This window comes from Sciurus carolinensis, chromosome 3 (assembly GCF_902686445.1).
Source record: "Sciurus carolinensis chromosome 3, mSciCar1.2, whole genome shotgun sequence".
Classification (NCBI taxonomy): Eukaryota; Metazoa; Chordata; class Mammalia; order Rodentia; family Sciuridae; genus Sciurus; species Sciurus carolinensis.
The window spans coordinates 13,826,246-13,846,111 of record NC_062215.1 but is presented as its reverse complement, the minus strand read 5'-3'; the positions used below and the strand labels follow the sequence as shown (position 1 = coordinate 13,846,111).

The following is a 19,866-nucleotide window of genomic DNA, read 5'->3' as shown; positions in this document are numbered from 1 at the left end:
GGGTTCAATCCCCACCACCAACATTAAGAATACCAGAAGTTCTAATTTTAGCTCTAATTCTTAAGTCTATAGAAAATCTAAATTAACATTCCCACTAGACTCCAAACCAGACAAAATAATTTTTATTATAATCAACTCTCAGTTACCCAAAGGGATTAACTAGTTTATAGGTAACAATAATAACAAAAGTAACTGTTATTTGTGAAAGATACAACAGCATAAAGGAGACAAAACATCTACATACAAGATGACAGGCACAGGGGACAAGAGAGCTCAGAGAGCGTCAAGTACAACACAGAAACACCCCTCAGCCTGACAGCAAGGTCACCATGTACACTGCCAGAAGTACTTCCAGACAGGAGTCCCGAAGTGAGGCAGAGCCTCAGGGCAGAGGCAGAAAGGAAAGCAAAAAGGAGGAAAGAGAGAAGAGGAATTCCAACACTGGGAGGAAAAGGTATCCTGCCTAGGAAACGGGCAGTTAAGGAACCAAGTAACTTTTAGTCACCTAGTCCCCAGTTTAGGAAGCTGTGAGGCCCAGCCACACATATGTAGGTACATAAATATATCATGACATACACACTGAGAGCTTAGTCCATAACGCATAAACATATTTTATGTAAGCTTCTGAACAAGTCCAAGTAAGGATTATAATCAGCCCTGTTTTACAAATGTGAAAACTTGTGGAAATTAACAAGTTATTCTTAAACTGCCTGTATTATTAAAATTGTTTTATTGTTTGCTTATTTATCTTGCAGCACTGGTTACTGAACCCAGGGGTGCTCCATCACTGAACTACCTCCCCAGTTTGTTTCTGTTGTTGTTGTTGGTGGTGGTTGTTGTTGTTTAAAGACAAGGGTCTCGCTAAGTTACTGATGCTGGCCTCAAACTTCTGATCATCCTACCTCAGCCTCCCAAGTCATTTGTTGTTATTACACTTTCTGATGTTTTCTGTGGAACAGTAAATATATTCCTAATTTTCAGGAGTAATTTTAAAGACATCAATAAAACATTAAATACATTCTTGTACAAGTTTTATGAACCACAATTCTGGGTTGCCTCTTAACTACTCTCTCTTAACACACTCTCCTCACCTCCAGGTTTCTTTCCCTATCTGCAAATTAAGTTGGTACATTGTACCAGAGAAAAAAAGGCATGCTAAAGGATATAAAAAGTCAAAATCTTTAAATATATACAATGCACCCCAACATTCATTACACTGGAGAGTATATTTTCCAAGAATGTACCTGTTATTTTTTTGTGATCACCCTGGACCAGAACTGGCTGTTGAGCCATATATAGTGTAAAAGGAGCCGCTTCCATCTTGGTAGACTTAGCAAAATGACAACTACATCTACAGAAATGCATTTGTCACACAGCCATCAAATCACAGAATCACCATGCTAGTTAATGTGAGGATTGGCACAGTGACACACACCTGTAATCCCAGTGACTCAGGAAGCTGAGGCAGGAGGATCACAAGTTTGAGGGTGGCCTCAGCAGCTTAGCAAGACTGTCTCAAGATAAAAAATAAAAGGGGCTGGGGATGTGGCTCAGTGGTTAAGCATCCTTGGGTTCAATCCCTGGTACCCCAAAATAACAACAACAAAAGTCAGGCTGGGCAGTCTCACAATCTTTGGGAAATAACACCGGGGACTCATCTACATAAGTATGACTGAGAAAAGGAGTAAGAAGGGAAGACTGGGCCTAGATGAATCTCCCAAATATAGAGAACAGAAGAAAAAAGCACGAGACAAAACTGCTTTAGAGCAAGTCCCTGTGTCTCTCTCAGTCATTCAGAATCCATGAAGCTGAAGTCAGTTTTCTGTTGGTTTTAAAGGTAAAGAAAGCCAAAGGACATCCATAAATTGAACAGTATATTATCTAGCTGGAAACCAAAAAAATAGCTTCCATTCAAACTGTTTTCGTATACATATTGAACGGTATAAGCATTAAATGTGAACACATTTTTAGAAGAGTATAAATGGGTTCAATTTTTAGAAGATTATCTGGTAAAAGATCTATTAAAAGCACTTCCTGGGGCTGGGGAGATAGCTCAGTTGGTAGAGCGCTTGCCTTGTAAGCACAAGGCTCTGGGTGCAATCCCCAGCACCCAAAAAAAAAAAAGACCCACTTCCTTTTGACCCAGAAATACTGCCTCTTGGAATTTATCCTGCAGATATATCCATATAGGTATTTAATGTATAACATTGGCCATGGTGATAGATGTGTATACTTTCAACTAGGGAGGCTAAGGCAGGAGGATGACAAGTTTGAGGCCAGCCTCAGCAATTTATGAGATCCTTAGCAATTAGCAAGATCCTGTCTCAAAATAATAAATAAAAGTTTAAAAAAACTTAATTCAACATGGTTCATAAAAGCTAAAGTTTTGTGGCTTTTTCTTTTTAACCTAAATATGCATCAGTAGTTAAATGAATTCTAATGAACTACATAAGGAAATCAAATCTAGCAGTCGAAAAGTATTAACAAAATGTGCCAAAACAAAACAATCTTCTATTTTTATTTTTTGGTACTGACAACTGAAGGCAGGGCACTCTACCACTGAGCAACATTCCCCAACCCTTTTTATTTTTATTTTGAGACAGGATCTCCCTAAATTGCCAAGGGGGAGCCTCAAACTCTCAAGGCCAAGTAGCTGGCGTTACAGACATGTACCACCACTCCCAGCTACTAGTTTAACTTGTTGTACTGGAAACCGTGGTGTCCTGTGCCCACTTGGACAGGACACCCCCAAACCAGTCCCAATTCTCTTGCTCAGAGGGTGGGTCAGGACCACATGGAGAGGACCCAGTCCTGGTGAGCAGCCATGAAACAATCTAAGATATATTAATAAGTGGAGGAAATAGCCAGTTACAGAAAATTAATAGAATGATGTCATCTGAGTAAAGAGGGGCAGGGAAGAAAAGAAGATGGGAACAGTGATAGGGAGGTCACATAAGAATCTTTTTTCGGGGTGATGGCTGGGGATTCAATCTAGAGGCACTTTACCATTCAGTCACATCCTCAGTCCCTTTTATTCTTTTGTTTTGAGACAGGGTCTCATTAAGTTGCTTAGAGCCTCGCTAAGTTACTGATGCTAGTCTCGAACTTGTGACCCTCCTGCCTCAGCCTCCCAAGTCACTGGGATAACGGTATGTGCCACCTAAAAGTATTTGTGTCTGGGGAGAAATGGGTGACAGGAAAAGAACAAAGAATAAATTTTTAACCCTTTTATACTTTTAAAAATATCTCATGAATGTGTTTTTATTATAATAATTTCAAAGAAAATACTGGGCAAGTATCTATGTAAATATGTAAGAATATTAATGTTCAGGTACAGGAGATAAGCTCAGTGGTACAGAGCATGCCAACCACCCACAAGGCCCCGAGTTTGATCTCCAGGACCATAAAAAAGGGAAAGAAAAAAAAAAAAAAAGGAGTATTAATATTTAAATCAATAAAATGCTCCCAGTAGTGACTTTTGATGATCCTGTATGAATATAAGGTGATTATATCAAATTCAAAGGTTCAGACTTATAGAACTCATAAAATTAAGCCACTTAAGGTCCTCCACTCCTGATAATTAGCAAGTGAAGTCATTTTGACTAGTCACAGAATTACTTTTAAGTAAGTGTTAGAGATGTTACTGTTTTTATCAATAATCTAATTATATTAATTTTCCTTAGTTTAAAAAAAATTTGAGTTCAAAGTCAGCCTCAGCAACTTAGCGAGGCCCTAAGCAACTTAGTGATACTGTCTCAAAATAAAAAATAAATAGGGGCTGGGGATGTGGCTCAGTAATTACATGCACCCTAGAATTTTTTTTAAAAAAAGCGGGGAGCTAGGGAGATAGCTCAGTCGGTAGAGTGCCTGCCTTGCAAGCACAAGGCCCTGGGTTCGAATCCCCAGCACGACAAAAAAAAAAAAAGAAAAGAAAAGAAAAGAAAGTCAATCCCCAGCACGGCAAAAAAAAAAAAAACCCTCAACCTCACTAGTTAGCAGGAAACAGCAAAGTAAAATACAACAAACAATGAAATACTGTTTCATACTTACCAAGGGACAAAAATGTTAAAGAAACAACCAAATAAACTATTGGAAAGGATGGAGAACACCAGAAACATCAGTTAATACCAGTTTACATTATAAACTAGTATCACAACTTCAGCTAGTCAGGTGTAAGGCTGTATATATAATCCTGAGAAAAGAGCCTGCAAACTTGTTTGCCCATGACCACAGTAGGAAGTATAGTTCACATCTTAATCCAGTATAAATACCCCTGAAAACAAAAGTTCTACAAAACACTATTTATTTTTGCATTACTGGGAACTGAACCGAGGACTTTACACTTGCCAGGCAAGTATTCTTCAGTTGAGCTACATCCTGAGGTACCTTTAAAAATTTTGCAGAGTCTTGCAAAATTGCCCAGGTTGGTTTCTAACATGCAATCTTCCTGCCTCAGCCTCCCAAATAGTTGAGATTAAAGAGGTGTGCCACCACACCCAACCAGAACACTGCTCTTACAACATGCCGTTTCTTTTCTTTTCTTTTCTTTTCTTTTTTTTGGTACTAAGGATTGAACCCAGAGGTGCTTTACACTGGGCTACATGCTCAGTTCTTCTTTAATTTTTATTTTGAGACAAGGTCTAAGTTGCTTAGGGCTTTGCTAGGTTGCTAAAGTTGGCCTTGAATTTGTGGTCCTCCTGACTCAGGTTCCTAAATTGCTGGAATTACAGGCCTGTGACACCGTGCCTGGCTCACTATAAGCCTTATGAGTCTACTCCACCTCCTAGTCTACTCCACCTCCATTATTTTTTAAAAAGCTGGTTGCAGCCCACAGTTTGAAAAACACCTCTGAAGAAACTCTCCTTATGCATGCATATGTAGAACGTTTGATATTTCTAAAACCAAAGAAAAAAAAAGCAAACTGAAAACAATCAAAATGTCCATCAGCAAGAAAATGGTTAAAATGTGGCACATTAATCTGACAGAATTCTACTGAGCAGTCCAGAGGGATTTAGTGCTACTTATATTTTTTTCTTTTCATTTTTTGTAGGTGTAGATAGACAGAATGCCTTTTTTTGATCTGTTATGGGGTGCTGAGGATGGATCCCAGTGCACTGCTAGGCAAGTGCTGTGCCACTGAGCCACGCCCCAGCACCAGTGCTACTTATATTAACGTGGATCAATCTTAAAAACATTGAAACAAAAGGTTAAACAATTTAAAACCATGTAAACAGTTTTTCTACTGCTTGTGGGTGGATACATATATGAACTGGTAGCTAACATCACCACTAGAATATAATCTCCTTAAAGGCAGGGAGTTTTATGTTGTTTGTTTAAATTAAAAAGTGGCCATCATATAGTAAATTATTTAAACACTGAAAGAATCAGTAGTTTTGAACTGCTAGTCCACACAATTACACAGAAATGGTGCCTTTTACATTACTTGCAAACGTTAGCAATGTGTTTTGACTTCTGTGTAAGGAAATAGAGGACTATAGTAAGAAACCCAGGAAGAGTAGTCCTCAAACTTTAGAGTGCATCAGGATCACTGGAGGGCTGACTGATTAAAACAGATGAAGGTAGGAGTCTGAGAATCTGCATTTCTAAAAATTCTCAGGTGATGTTAACTTTGCTGTTCTGGGGACCACACTTTTCTTTTTTAAGTGCTGGGGATGGAACCCAGGGCTTTGGCCATGCTAGGCAAGCAAGCACTCTACCACTGAGCTACACCCCCAACCCTGGGGACCACATTTTGAAGCAACTCCCTATGACGTAGAAAATTCATTCCCTTTTGAGATCCAGATGTGTAAAAAAACCAATGTGTTAGCTGAAATTCCAGGAATTCCCTTCAAGCCTTTCTATTTGAAATGATGTTGAGACAGATTCAGAATTTCAGATCCCACACAGATCTACTAATTGGATCTGATTTCTCAAAATCTTCAGGTGATTCATGCACTCATTAAAATTTGAGAAGCTGCCTTAAAAACAATCCTAAGTCTGAAGTAGAGAGGCTGCAAAGTCATCCTTCAAGCATTCTCCGAATGCAACCCAAAATTTACACAACCCAGGAGGAGCAGCTTAGCAAACTGTATTTCCATCCTTCTCCCCAGATAATTCTGATGTGCAGCCAAATTTGAAAACTGCTTCTTTAAAGAAATTGGATATTCCCCATACCAAGCAGAAAGTAGGGCTTTCGTGGAAACTCAAGCAAGGGAAGGAATAGGTTGCCTCAGGAGGCATGATTAGAATAAGACTGATATAAAAGGAAGTTTAAGTTTAATCAAAGACATTAATAAGCCTACAAAAAGAAAAGGAAGGAATGTGGTCTGCATGAAAGAATGAAAGAGCAACAATCTGTCAATGAATTTCCAGCACATTCGGTTGAGGGAATGAACTTAGCCGGAATGGCAAGGAGCAGCTAACAGGTGGTCTTGGAGAGGAATTATGTTGCTATGCACAGATGCTTTAATTTAAAGGACCTAGCAGTTTGGGGGGCAAAACTGTCTGCAGTTTTGTATTTTGTAACAGAAAAGTCTTTCACCGGGATGCCCTCTTCTGAACTCTGGTTGAACTGGTTGACAGGGCTCACCACGTGTTAACTGCTGCAGAGTTTTCTACATGCCTGAGTATTTAAAATAAGCACTGTAGTAACAATCTGTATTTGTTTAATTAATTTCTCTAAAAAAACTCTGTGTATGTGTGAGTGTGTACAAGTTCACATATATGGATATATAGATATATATAGATATAGATATGGATATAGATATATTATACCAGGAATTGAACCCAGGGGTGTTTAACCACTGAGTCACATCACCCCAGTCCTTTTTATTTATTTATTTTGAGATGGGATCTCACTAAATTGCTTATGACCTCGCTAAGTTGCTAAAGCTGGCCTCAAATTTGTGATCCATTGCCCCAGCCTCCCAAATCACTGAGATTACAGGGTACACCACCACACCCACCCTGTCTATACATTTTAAATAAATATTTCCTTACATTGCTAAAGCTTTGAGAAACTTGAGGCAGTTTTCAAAGCTGCACTCAAATGTCACCTCCACTGAGGTAAGAGCATCAAAAGTTGGAGGCCAGCTTCAGCAACTGGCAAGGCCCAGTCTAAAAAGAAAAAATGGCCAGGAATGGTGGCACATGCCTGTAATCCCAGAAGCTCAGGAGGCTGAGGCAGGAGGATCACGAGTTCAAAGCCATCCTCAGCAAAAGCAAGGTACTAAGCAACTCAGTGAGGCCCTGTCTCTAAATAAAATACAAAAAATAGGGCTGGGGCTGGGGCTCAGTGGTCAAGTGCCCCTGAGTTTAATCCCGGGTATCCCCAAAATAAATAAATAAATAAACAAATAAACAAACAAATAAATAAATAAAGGGTTGGGTATGTAGTTCAGTGGTAGAGCTTCCCTGAGTTCAAGTCCCAGTACCAAAAAAAAAAAGTATGTCACCTCCATGGTCTTGTGCCGTTGTATGCCGGCTGGCACTGTGCTTCTCTGACCAGGGTGTACAGCCCTCCATCAGATTACAATCACTCATGTGCCCCGGTCTCATTTGTTAACTTCTTTAGAACACAGATTGTCACTTTAGTACTGTAGAACTAAAAATATGTTTTGAACTAGTGACACCCATGAACAAAATGCTTGCAGAGGGTGGAGACCTAGGAATGACGTCATGCAAGATTAACTGCCAGAAGTCACTGATGATTTTTCAGAGTCAACACCTAAAATTTTTATTTTTAATTCTGAAAGGAATATTTTTACTTCTAGACTTCTTAAGACAATTCTAAATACGATGTATGTTTCTAAAGGGGAAATAATATGCTCCCCTATTTCTAACTGGTATTTAAAGAAAAGAGGGACAACTCAGTATTGGTAGAGGGATGAGGGAATTTCACTTACAGCATAAATTTTATAAAATATAATTCTCTAATCTACTATTACACACACATAAGCCATGATTGGCATAGCAAAAATAATCTGGATGAATTTAATAGTCATATTTAAAATATTACAAAACCAGTCGAGCATCATGGTGCATGTGTGTAATCCCAGAGACTCAGGAAGTTAAGGCACAAAAACTGAAAATTCAAGGCTAAACTCAGAAACTCAGCAAGAGCTGGTCTTGGGACTGGGAATGTAGTCCAGTGACAAAGTGCCCCTGAATTCAATCCCTAGTACCAAAAAGTTAAAATAAAATTAAATAAAAATATATGAGGGAGCTGAAGAAATAGCACCCGCCTAGCATGCGCATGGGTCCCGGTTCAAGTCCCTAGCGCCTGAGGGGAGGGAGGGGAAAAAAAAACTCAGAAATAAAAATATATGGGGGCTGGGGTTGTGACTCAGTGGTAGAGCACTTGCCTCGTATGCATGGGGCACTGGGTTCGATTCTCAGCACCACATAAATAAAATAAAGACACTGCGTCCATCTACAACTAAAAAAATTAATATATATATATATATACATATATACATATATATAAAATATATATGAAACATACGTATATATGAAACAAGGATTGGCAGTGTCGGTCAGTGGTAGAGTGCCTTACCATGCATGAGGTCCTGGGTGGATCTCCAGAAGGAAGAAGGAAATGAATTTGCCAAAAATAACAAGGCTTTACCCTTTGATCTGGAATAGTATCCCAATCCAGCATGAGGTTACTTACTCACAAGGCTGTGCTTTTCTCTTCAAGTACATTCCATCTGCACCCATTCCCTATCCTTTCACGCCAGTGATAATACAAAAGCTGCTAGCTTTCACAGAGTGCCTTCTATATGCTAGGAATTATGCTGGGCACTTTTAAATACATTATCTCATTTTATCCTCAGATAAACTCCATGAAGTAGGTACTATTATTACTTCCTCCCAAGATGCTCACAGAGCCTACATGCCTTGTCTAAGGTAACAGCCAGTTCCATAAAGTTATAGCTAAAACACAAACCCAACCTGTCTCCTAAGTTTACGCTACTACCACATTGCCCTTCCTCCCCTAGTGTTAAAAACCCTGGCCAGGTGTGGGGGCACACATCTGCAATTCCAATCCCAGCAACTTCGGAGGTTGAAGTAGGAGGATCATAAGTTCGAGGATAGCCTTACCAAACTAGTGAGACCCTATCTCAAAATTTAAAAAAGGGTTGGGGATTTAGATCAATGGTAAAGTACCCCTGGATTCCATCCCCAGTACCAAAAAGGGGGAAGGGAGCTTTAAAGGAAGAAATTTGGCTGATGCTACCTTTAGCATGTGATCAAACTTACCACCATCATTAACAGGACAAATTAATGGTGTGCCTCCTAATAAGATGTGCTGCCAAAAGTATGTAAACTAAATCTATGCATGTAGAAAACAACCAGACAAATCCCAACAGTCAGACATTTGATAAGACACTGGCCTAGACAATTAGAAAATGTCACTGTCACAAAGAAACCTTCCAGGAGAAGGTAACAGAACCTCTTTAAATTAAAGGCATGGGCTGGGGTTATGGCTCAGTGGTAGACAGCTTGCAGAGCACGTGTGAGGCACTGGGTTCGATCTTCAGCACCACATAAAATACATAAATAAAATAGGGCTGGGGATATAGCTCAGTCGGTAGAGGGTTTGCCTTGCAAGCACAAGGCCCTGGGTTCAATCCCCAGCACCGCAAAAAAAATAAATAAAATTAAATTAAAAAAAAAAATAAAGGTAACATACCACCTTCTTTTAAAAACTCTGTCACCTCTGATTACTATGTCCTTTTTATTCTTTTGGTACCAGGGATTGAACCCAGAGTACTTAACCACTGAGCCACATTCCAGTCCCCCCCCCCCCTTTTTTTCAAATTTATTTATTTAGAGAGAGAGTCTGGCTAAGTCTGGCTAAGTTGCTCAGGGCCTCACTAAATTGCTGAGGCTGGCTTCGAACTTGAGATCCTCCTGCCTCAGCTTCCTGAGCCACTGGAATTACAGACATGTGCCACAACACCCAGATGCCATGTCCTTGAGCTTCCCACTGCTCACTCATGACAATCTCATTCACACATCCCTCTCGCACATGCCAGTTCTTCCCAACCAGCTGCCCTCACTTTCCCCCAGGTATCATTTGACTCAAAACCATCAAAATATCAATGATTTCTAAGTGCATTTCTCTACCCAGACCTCTCTCTTATAAATTTCAAACACACTTTTTTTTTTTTTTGCGGTACTGGGGATTGAACTCAGGGCCTTGTGCTTTTGAGGCAAGCACTCTACCAGCTGAGCTATCTCCCCAGCCCCTCAAACACACATTTCTAACTGCCTATTCTATCCCCAGATAAACGTCACCTTATAGAAAATAAAAAAGAAGCGAGTTATAAAGATTTACTTCAAAGCAAACTTTAAAAACTGTTACGAATGATTCATACTGACAAAGAATACAGTCTACGATGAGGATATAAAAGTAATGAACCTCCCTATAAAACATATATGTGACTGTACCAGCCCTAACTTTAAGCATCTCAGAGACTTAAACTGCAGCACTGTGTCTTTAAAGTACTTAGAAAAATGTCAACTTAGAATTCAATATCCAGCAAAAATATCCTTCGACAATTAAAGCAAAATGAAGATATTTCAGATGAAGAAAACCTAAGAAAATTTACCTTAAAAAAGCAAATACTAAAATGGTAAACAGTCTTTAGGATGAAGGAAAATGCAACCAGAGGGAAAACTAAAACTACAAGAATGAAGAAAGAGGGCTGGGGCTGGGGCTCAGTGGCAGAGCGCTTGCCTAGCACATGTAAGGCATTGGGTTGGATCCTCAGGACCACATACAAATAAACAAAATAAAGGTATTCTGTCCATCTACGAATACAAAAAAAAATTTTTTTTTTTTTTAATTTAGAAAGAAAGAAGAGATGGTGAGTAGATGAGCTGGGTAAATTAAAAAGCAAAACATGAGCCAGATGCAATGATGCATCCCTGTAATTCCAGTGATCCAGGAGGCTGAGGCAAGAGGACCGCAAGTTCAAGACCAGGCTGTCATTTAGCAAGCTCCTAAGCAGCAGCAAGACCCCATCTCAAAATTTAAAAAAATAAAAATGGCTAAGGATGTGGTTCAATGGCCCTAGGTTCAAAACCCAGAACAACAACAACAACAACAAAGCAAAAAAGGAAAAAATACTATTTCTCCTCTTAAACTTTTTAAAGTACATATAATGGTTGAAAGCAAACACTGTAACACTGATTATAGGGTTTCAATGTAGATAGACAGATAGATAGATAGATAACAAGTACACCATGGGGGTAGATAAAAGGGGCCTATATGGTTGTGATGTTTTTACATTTTATTTAAAGTGGTAAAATGCTAACTCTAAGTAATGAGGTATATATTTTGAAATTCTGAGAGCAATCACTAAAAAAGAGATACTAAAGCCAATAAATTAAAAGTGAACATGAAAAAACATTCAATTAGTCCAAAAATAGACATGAAAGGGAAATGGGGTGAGGGAATATATAAAGAAAACAAAATAACAAACTAGCAAACCTATACCCAACCATATCCATTATATTAAATGTAAATGGTCCAAATACACCAACTCAAAAAAAGAGATATGAAGAAATGAAAGAATGGCTTTTTTTTTCTTTTTTTTTTTTTTTTTTCTTCTGGTAGTACTGGAGATTAAACCCAGGGACACTGTACCCCTGAACTACATCCACAGTCTTTTCTTATATTTTGAGACAAGGTCTTGCTAAATTGCCCAGGTTGGCCTCGAATTTGGAATCCTCCAGTCTCTGCCTCCCCAGTCACTGGGATTACAGGAAGAGTGAATTTTAAAGCAAGGAATATTACCAGGGCTAGAGGTCATTTCACAATGATAAAGGGATTAAATAACCATGAGGAAAAAACAACTCTAAATGTTCATACACCTAGAACAGCGCATCAAAATATATGTAGCATAAACCTATGAAACTGCAAGGAGAAAGAGAACAAAACTCTAATGGTAGTTGCAGACTTCAACAACCTCTCTCAGCAACCAACAGAACAAGCAGACTACAAATCAGTCCAGATTCAGAAACCTTAACAACACTATCAACCAACTTGGTCTCAATGACATTTAATGAAACTTTTCAACAGCAACAGAATACACCTTTTTTTCCAATTGCAAATGGAACATTCACCCAAACAAACTTTCAGGCCAAAAAGCAAATTTCAATTTCTTTTTTTAATTAATCATACTAAGTTCTCTGACCATGGGCTGGGGAGATAGCTCAGCTGGTAGAGTGCTTGCCTCGCAAGCACAAGGCCCTGAGTTCGATCCCCAGTAAGGCAAAAAAAAAAAAAAAAAAAAAAAAATTCTCTGACCATAATGGAATTAAATTATTCTGTTAAACTATTAATAGAAGGACACCTGGGAAATCCAAAATATTTGAAAGTTATTCCACTTTAAAAACCCATGGCTCAGAAGTAGTTAATGAAGTCCAGCAGAAGGAACTTAAAAATATGTTTACACAATGCCAGACACGAATAATTCAGATTTAGGTTTTTGGCCACTAAGAAGCCTGTGGCTTTTATTTGAAAGTTCAAAAAGGGGTTTTCACATATTAGGCTACTTTAACTTATATTGTCTTAATCTACGGATTACAAATTGTTTTATCAGGAAGGGTTTTAAAGGGGTCTGGACCTGGGGTTTCCAAATTGGAGAGTCAAGAGTAGAAATCCACTGTCCTAGACGCTAGAACCCAACAGCTTGTATTCTGCAACAGATCACTTTAGGACAACCTGAGCTGGATTTTGGAGGGAAGAGGGGGATGGAATATCGGGAGCAGACACAAAGGGGTAGACCCATTTAAAGGTTTAGCAGCTTTCCGTTGTCAGTTCATTCCTGTGTATTACCTCTACAAGGAGGATTATACACTTTAGTTTTTAGTGACTTTAGTGTTACCAGTATGGAGAAACATCAAATATTTAAAAATTTTATGTTTAGTTTTGGTGGCTATTAACCATTTTGTATGAAGTTGAGGATTTTTGACACTGGTCAAGAAATGTATTCTCATTTGGTCCTGATAGTTCCCACATTCTAACTTGAATACATTCTGCTGCCTGTACTCCCCAAAATGTAGACTTACCAAGTTGATATAAACCTCTTCCATCAGATACAAATTGCAATCTATTAAATTTCATTTTGCTCTGTTTTCAGGGATGTAAGAATATATTAGCTACTGGAAATTCTAGAAGGAAGTTTTCAAACTTTAACCTTTTCCAGGGGGGCATTTCTCAAAATCTTGTGCAGACTGTCACAATTATTGAAAATTCATTTTGAAGCACAGTTGTGCTCAAACTGGTTTTATGACCATAACCCTGACCACAAAGCACTAGGACCTCTATAACCCAACTGTAAGAAAGCGCACAGTGTATTCCAGCAAGTACTGACTTCTCTGGTATCTTGAAGCAATTCTCAGCTGAACATTATGTCTACTGTGACTTTAATAAGCATTCCACTTCTGTTATTTATTAGTTTTTTTTTTTGAAGTGTAAAATCTTGCGCCTATTAAAATAAAGTACCATCGTAATTAAAAAAAAAAAAAACATGGCTCAAAGCAATCCTGGGAGGAAGAAAGGAAGAATGATGCAAGATGTATCACAATATCAGACCTTAAACTCTACTGTAGAGCAATAGTAACAAAAACAGCATGGTATTGGCACCAAAATAGACAGGTAGACCAATGGTTCAGGATAGAAGACACGGAGACACACCCAAGTAAGTACAGTAACCTCATATTAAACAAAGGTGCCAAAAGCATACAATGGAGAAAAGATAGCCTCTTCAACAAATGGTGCTGGCAAAACTGGAAATCCATATGCAATAAAATGAAATTAAACCGCTATCTCTCACCCTGCACAAAAATCTACTCACAATGGATCAAGGACCTAGGAATCAGTCCTGAGACCTTCACCAAACAGAAGAAAAAGTAGGCCCGAATCTCTATCACATTGGCTTAGGACCAGGCTTCCTTAATAAGACCCTCATAGCACAAGAAATAAAAACCAAGAATCAATAAATGGGATAGATTCAAACTAAAGAGCTTTTTCTCAGCAAAGGAAACAATAATGTGAAAAAAGAGTCTACATAGAGTGGGAGAAATTCTTTTCCACACATGCACTTCAGACAGAACACTCATCTCCAAAGTTTATAAAGAACTTAAAAACTTTACACCAAAAATACAAAGAACCGGGGCAGTAGCTCAGTGGTAGAGAACCTGCATCAAATGTGTGAGGCACTGGGTTTGATCCTCAGCACCACATAAAAAAAATAAATATATATTAAAAAAAAAAAAAAAATACAAAGAACCCACAGATACTTCACAGAAGAAGATATACAGGTGATCAACAAATATATGAAAAACTGCTCATCTTCCCTAGTAATTAGAGAAATGCAAATTAAAACCACCCTAAGATTTCATCTAACTCCAATTAGAATGGCTACTATTAAGAACACAAGCAATAATAAGTGTTGGCGTGGATGTGGGGAAAGAGGCACACTCATACATTGCTGGTAGAGTTGCAAATTGGTGCAGCCACTCTGGAAACCAGTATAGAGATTCCTCAGAAAGCCTGGAATGGACCCACCATTTGACCCAGCTATCCCACTCCTCAGTTTACCCAAAGGACTTAAAAATCAGTATACTACAGAAATGCAGTCACATCAATGTTCATAGTTGCTCAATTCACAATAGCTAGATTGTGGAACCAACCGAGATGCCCTTCAACTGATGAATGGATAAAGAAACTGTGGTATATATACACAATGGAATATTACACAGTCATAAAGAAGAATAAAATTACATTTGCTGGTAAATGGATGAAGTTGGAAAATATCATGCTAAGTGAAATAGGTCAAGTCCAAAAAATCAAAGGCCAAATGTTTTCTCTGATAAGTAGATGACAATACATAACAAGTCGGCGGGTAACGGGAGAGGGGAGAGGAGATTGAAGGAACTCTGGATGGTGTAGAGGAAATGGAGCAGGAGTGGGTGGGGGAAGGAAAGATAGTAGAATGAGACAGACAGTATTACCCTAAGTATATGTATGACTACAAGAATGGTGTGAATCTACATTATGTACAACCATAGAAATGAAAAGTTGTACCCCATTTGTGTACAATGAATCAAAATGCAGTCTGTAAAAACCTTTAAATGTTTTAATTAAAAAAAAAAAAACATGGCTCACCAGGTGCAGTGACATATGCCTGTAATCCCAGCAGCTTGGGAAGCTAAAACAGGAGGCTGTCAAGTTCAAAGCCAGCCTCAGCAAAAGCGAGGCACTAAGCAACTCAGTGAGACCCTTCTCTAAATAAAATACAAAATAGGACTAGGGATGTGACTCATTAGTCGAATCCCCTGAGTTCAATCCCCAATACCCAATTAAAAAAAAAAAAAAAAATCCATGGATCAACGCCAGTGTCTCAGAGCACACCTTTAACTCAGGCAGTTCAGAAGGCTGAGGCAGGAAGCCCACACACCCAAGGTCAGCCTCAGCTTTTAGTGAGACATATCAGAAGTTGCATAACACTGTGTGAGGGACATTTATAGTAATTAATGCTTATATTAGAAAAGAAAGGTCTTAAATCAATACTCAAACTGCTTTCAGAAACTAGAAGTAAAAAAAAGTTAACTAAACCCAAAGCAAGTGGAAGGAAAACAATAAAGAGCAGAAATCAAAAAAATAAAAGAAACTATATAGACAGTTGGGCATGGTAGTTCACGCCTATGATCCCAGAGACTCAGGAGGCTGAGGCAGAAGGATCACGATCAAGGCCAGACTCAGCAACTTAGCAATGCAATAAACTTAGCAAGATTCTGTCTCAAAAAATAAAAAGGACTGGGACTGGGGATGTGGCTCAGTGGTAGAGCACTTGCCTAGCAAGTAAGGCACTGGCTTCAATTCTCAGCACGACATAAAAATGAATAAATAAAATAAAGGTATTTTGTCCATCTACAATTTAAAAATATATATATTTTTTTAAAAAGTGCTGGGGAGGGCCTGAGGTTATGGCTCAGTGGTAGAGCACTTGCCTAGCATGTGTGAGGCACTCAGTTCGATCCTTAGCACCACATAAAAACAAATAAAAAAAAAAATTAAAAAAAAAAGGTATTGTGTTCATCTACAACTAAAAAAAAATTAAAAAAAAAAAAGTGCTGGGGATGTGGCTCAGTGGTTGAGCTCCTCTGAGTTCAATCCCTGGTACCAGAACTATGTATAAAAAATAAAATAAATCACTGAACTCCAAAATTGCTTCTTTTGAGATCAACTAAATCAATAAACCTCTGACGGTTTGGCCAGAGAGAGAACACAAATTTCAATGAGAGAGTACATTACTATAGATTATATAGATATTAAAAGAATAATAAGGAACTTATTATGAACTGCATATTCATAAACTGGACCTCTCAAATAAAAGGAACCAATTTCATAAAAGAGAAAAACAAAGCCCATTCAAAAGGAATTTATAACTGCAATAAACTATCAGAAACTGAATTCACAGTGAGAAAATTTTCCTTCCAGCAAAGAAAACTCCAAGCCCAGATGGCTTCACTGGTATATCCTACCAAACCGTTAAAGAGTGAGTATTCCAATTCGACACAATCACCTGCAGAAGCAGAAAAAGCAGCAAACTTTCCAACTCACTGTGATGCCAGCAGTACTCTGATACCAAAATCAAATGAAGACATTACAAGGAAACTTCGGACCAATATCTTTCATAAATACAAACACAAACATACTTTAGGGCTGGGGATACAGCTCAGTAGGTAAAGTGCCTGCCTCACATGCACAAGGCCCTGGGTTCAATCCCCTGGCACCACAAGAAACAAAAACACTTTAAAAACACCATGTGTGAGAATTCAGCAATAAATTAAAAGGATAATACATCACAATCAAGTGGGATTTAACTTGTGGAATACAAAGCTGGTTCAACATTTAAAAACAAACAAATCTATATAATTTGCTACATCAACAGACTAAGAAAAAAAAACAAAAACAAAAAAAACCACATGAACGTTTCAACAGCTGCCAAAAAGAGCACTGAACAAAATTCAGCAACTCTCAGTAAAACAGAAAAAGACTAAACAGGAACTTTCTTCAATCTGAAAAGCAACAGCTAAATCTAAGTAATGTGAAAGACTGAATGCTTTAAGCCAAATACCAGGAACAAAACAAAGGCATCCACCTCACCACTCATGTTCAACATATTAAAAGTCCTAGCCAGTGCAATAAAGGGGGTGATCCATATTAGACAGGAAGAAATAAAATGATCTCCAGCTCCCACACAAGATGATTTGCCTATGCAGAAGAATCCTAACAAATCTATAGAAACATAAAGCTACAATTTCGTGAGTTCAGCAGGTTGACAAATTCCAAATACGAAAACCAACTGCATTTCTATTATTAATAAAAAATAAATGGAAATTCAAATTTAAAAAAGAAGTACAGTGGTAATGGATATACACTCAGTGGTGGAAGGCTTGCATGCCATGTCCAAAAACCTGGACTTGATCCCCAGAACCACATGCCAAAAAAAAAAAAAAGGAGTACCAATTATAATAGCACCAAAAATCACAAAATAGTTAGGTATCAAAGTAGCAATACATGAAGGACCAGCTGGAAACTAAAAAGAAACTGATGAAAAAGGCCTAAATTAAGGGATTGCAAGATTCAATATTATTAAGATGTCAATTTTCCACAAACCGATCTAGAGATTCAACATAATCCCAATCAAAAATCCCAGTAGGAAACTGGGCAAAATGGCTCACACTCATAACCCCAGCAATTTGGGAGGTTGAGACAAAACGATCCCAGGTTTGAGGACAGTCTTGGTAACTTATTGAGACCCTGTGTCAAAATAAAAACTAAAAAGAAAAAAAAAAAAAAAATCCCAGTAGAATAATTTGTAGCTATGGATAAATCAATTAAAAAACATAAATGGAAAGCCACAAGATGTAAAATAGCCAAACTGAGTAAGAATAAAGTTGGACATATCCACCTTATTTCAAAGTTTAACTATAAACAGTAATCAAGATTATTGCAGCAAAAGGATAGAGAGAGGGCCGGGCATGGTGGTGCACACTTGTAATCCCAGCTACCCAGAGGAGGCTGAGGCAGGAGGACTCCAAGTGCAAGGCTGAGGAGGTAGTAAGTGGTACAGCGCATGCCTAGCATGCACAAGGTCCTAGGTTCAATAGTCACTGCCACAAAAAAATAGTTATCAGAACAACAGACATCTATATGCCCCCAAAAAAGAACCTCAACCCCTATCTCACTCCTTACAGAAAAAAATAACTCCCCTAGCTCACATCTTATTAAAAAAAACTACAAATGAATCATAGACCTAAATATAAAATGTAAAACTATAAAACACTTGGAAGAAATCAAAGAAGAAAATCTTTAGGAATTTAGGCCAGTTAGGCTAGAGATGAGAAAATTAAGGCCAGACCATCACCTGTTATTCTTGGGCCCATGAGAGCTAAAGGAGTGGGAAAATAATCAATAGAATTACAGTATTAGGTGATTTGAAAATCAGGTAAAATTCACAGCTGAGACTGTGCTTGGTGGTGGAGTGCTTGCCTAGCATGCAGAGGTCCTGGGTTCAATTCTCAGTACCTCATACAAAACTAAATAAAGTTATTATTTAAAAAAAAAAACTTAAAAAAAAGAAAAATTAGGTAAAATTCAAATTGCAGTGTCCATAAAATTTTATTAGAACATCACTCATTTACATATTGTCTATGGCTGCTCTGTGCCACAACCGTAGAGTTGTGACAAGGACTAGGAGCCTAAGATATTCACTATGTGGCCCTTTACCAAAAAAAAAAAAAAAAAAAAAAAAAAAAAGGTCAAAACAAACAAGCAAAGGGAGTATAACCTGGTTCAGACTTTCAAAACAGCACACACTCATCACCATCTAGGAATCTACTCGACAGAAAGAAATACCAGCGTTCACGACTAAAGATACATGGCCAGCACACTTAGGACAGCACTGGCTGTAAACGCAAACGGGGACTGAATTTTTTTTTTTTTTGTCAGTGGAGTGTGGTGCTGGGGTAGAACCCAGAGCCCTTTTTAAGTGAGGCGAGCACTGTAGCAGTGATTTCCATTCCCAGTCCTTCAATACAACTAATTTTTCAGGCAATTTAAGACAAATAACAAATGCAGTTATATGTTAACAAAGTTAAAAAAGGGCACTTCACCTCTTTACACGCTAGGACTCTGAGTATGTGAGTTTATGACGCCTGTCACAATCAATCTCCACTTTAGAGACAGCAACTCAAACTATCCAGGAGGCAAGCGTCCAAGTTTACAGAAGATCAGCAATCTAAGACCTTTTACCTGGAAAATTCAAACTCAAAAATTTGAATATGTATCCAAAATTACAGAAAAATCACGTTAAATTGTGCATTATTTACAATACTCTGAAAAATGAGTATGGTCATGGTTGAAGAAAAACAAAGGTACTAAGAGTTTAAGAAGTATGTGAAATAATTTGATGTCTAAAACAGAAAAATGAACTGATGGGAGGGGCTAAAATTTTATCAGCTATTTTAAATGTTGGATTATTTCTTCAGACAAGTCTCAATATAGTTGTGCACACATTAGAAAGGAAAAAGGACAAGAAAAATTCCACACTGATTATTATGTACATTTCTGAAATACTTTTTAAGTTCCATAAATATAATATACTATAAACAGACCTCAAAGGAGGTAATGTGAACATATTGAAATTAAGCAGGAAGCCATATTTCAGTAAAATATAGAAACCGCACCTACTGAACAGTGCCATTCAGTGTGAATCACTTGGCCAGGCTGTCTCCAGTGTGTGAATTACAGAACATATCCATGAGTGGAGAGGAAGCTAA

At 38.1% G+C, this 19,866-nt stretch overlaps 1 protein-coding gene and 1 non-coding gene across 2 annotated transcripts in view; both read right to left on the bottom strand.

Moving 5' to 3' along the window:
- The window catches only part of Bptf (bromodomain PHD finger transcription factor), a 135,573-nt gene that overhangs the window by 100,115 nt on the left and 15,592 nt on the right, over positions 1-19,866 (bottom strand).
- On the bottom strand, positions 2,700-2,822 carry LOC124981548 (small Cajal body-specific RNA 23). The gene has a single exon (XR_007108058.1). It is a non-coding gene; the product is annotated as a small Cajal body-specific RNA 23 (non-coding RNA).